The sequence below is a fragment of the Etheostoma cragini genome, chromosome 16 (genome assembly GCF_013103735.1).
Source record: "Etheostoma cragini isolate CJK2018 chromosome 16, CSU_Ecrag_1.0, whole genome shotgun sequence".
NCBI classification, from domain to species: Eukaryota; Metazoa; Chordata; class Actinopteri; order Perciformes; family Percidae; genus Etheostoma; species Etheostoma cragini.
In genome coordinates, this window is record NC_048422.1 from 7290965 (window position 1) to 7293006 (window position 2042).

The following is a 2042-nucleotide window of genomic DNA, read 5'->3' on the forward strand; positions in this document are numbered from 1 at the left end:
GGGAGACCAGGGACAGTCAGGTGTAGAGTCTCAGGTAAGGAAAAGGGAGACCAGGGACAGTCAGGTGTAGAGTCTCAGCTAAGTGTGTTGAGCTTAGATAATATCTTTGGAGGTGGTTTTCAGGGTGAGCAGATGAGGTTTACCAGTGACTCACTAACTTACATTATGATCAGCTGATTTAACAAGTGTACAGAAGCATTGTATTTATTTATATGGGGTATTTTTTTCAAAATAAGTCATTTTTTTAAGGTATTTTTGTGGCTTGATTGTAAACTTAAAAACAAATAAATAGTTTTAAAGAAGAATATTTTGGTCAACTTAGATTTATCATTGAATCTAGAGAAACCCTGAAAAGAAGGCTAATAATACAGTCTCCATGCTACACTAATGATAGCTTTAAGGCTTTCCTCTGTGTACACATATCCACTACAAGTATAATTGTGGCTGTATTATTTGTGTCCCCTTCAAAAATGTCTCCTCAGATATTTCAGTTCTCTCTTGTGTTCTCTCCTTTTTCATTCTTCCCACCATTGCTCCAAAGGTAAGCGCCCACATCCCAATTAGAATGATCATGTATTTCTCCCCTCTCTCTAGTTAGGTTTCAATCCAAATTAATCTCACATTTTAACCAGATTTCCAGAAAATCATCGAAAGAAAATGTGAGTTAATGTGCGTTTTCCATCCAAAACCGTTAGGCGTGTATTTGGGGATAAACGATTGGTGGCATAATTCTCCAGTCAGGTGGCATTAAGCCACTGAAGAAGAAGAGGCTGCAACAAGGTTAAAGTTATCAAAACAGCACCATTCAAATCTCAAATTAAAAAGAACCATGTAAAAAAAAAGAGTTGGCTACATGCTAAATTAGATTGTTGGTTCAGTTCTGTGTCGATGCTGCCTTCTGTTTGATATCCACCATCTGCAACTTTAAAGTCTGTAATCTTTCTCTGTAGCTATTATGCAGCTCGTTCAGCAACACATCTGGCCTGGTGTGAAGGTGTGCTAGATATAGTCTTCCCTGTCATTAATGCTTCAGTACGGGTGCTAATGGAGGAGCTAGCCTGCTGCATCTTTGCAGGCCTGGTTAAAAGCTTCTATAGTTTTTAAAGTCGCTTAACTTTTTTTCTTTTCTTTTTTTTTACAATCTTGTTCATCTCTCATTTGTCTGTCTCTGGCTTTTTCCCTTGCAGCAGCCTTATCATCATCTCTCTCAACCTCTCAGCAAGACTTCTCCATCCCTGTGTTTTTTTCCTCTCCCATCCATCAGCTTATTGCCGTATTGATCACTGAGGGTGTGTAAGATGCAGTGCAAGCTGTCTGCTGTCTTAAGTCACTCACACAGAGATGGATGGTAATCAATGCAGTGTGCGGGGGAGGAAACGCATCAAAACTTACCATGTCATCCTCATTCAGGATGTGTGTCATATTTGTTCAATACGCACCTGATTATGCACATTCAATGATATTAAAACCGCTATACCAGAACGTAGAAACAGGGCAGTGAGCCACCTGTCACCTGTGTGTCATCTACATTCAGGAAACATATTTTAATCCAAAATACATTATTGTTGCTCAAGCAGGGACTGTTTTGAAACTCTCTTCCTCGTCAAGGACACTCAAGCATACATGATTTTATTTGACAGGCTCTTTCAATTCAAGAAACAATCGCATTCAGCATCATCTTTTTTGTTTAAACAAAGACCGTCACAATGCTTTCTTACTGTCTTCCAGGTCTGAATTCCCTGCATGCTTAAGATCAGTCAAATAAAGAGCGATTGTAGGTTATATTTGGCTAACTAAACATTGCTAGCAACATTAGAGCTAGAAAAAAATACATGCGTTCCAATACCCATACTGCCATACTATATAGTATGCCATAAAAAGATGTAGTAAGTCCCAAAATATAGTATGTCCTAATACATAGTATGTCTCAATACATATTATCAAATATAATATATGTCATATATATGTCATATACAGTGGGTACGGAAAGTATTCAGACCCCTTTAAATTTTTCACTCTTTGTTTCATTGCAGCCATTTTCC

At 38.1% G+C, this 2042-nt stretch overlaps 1 protein-coding gene and 2 long non-coding RNA genes across 13 annotated transcripts in view; 1 reads left to right on the plus strand and 2 right to left on the minus strand.

Moving 5' to 3' along the window:
* vav2 (vav 2 guanine nucleotide exchange factor) overlaps positions 1-2042 on the minus strand; it is a 205703-nt gene that overhangs the window by 104495 nt on the left and 99166 nt on the right. The window lies entirely within an intron of this gene.
* The window catches only part of LOC117959088, a 15969-nt gene that overhangs the window by 9707 nt on the left and 4220 nt on the right, over positions 1-2042 (minus strand). Inside the window, exon 2 of the long non-coding RNA XR_004659876.1 lies at positions 1847-1851. This is a non-coding gene — a long non-coding RNA (uncharacterized LOC117959088). The remainder of the gene's footprint in view (positions 1-1846; positions 1852-2042) is intronic.
* Positions 1-2042, plus strand: part of LOC117959090 — a 16324-nt gene that overhangs the window by 5572 nt on the left and 8710 nt on the right. The gene's annotated exons all lie outside the window — the stretch shown is intronic.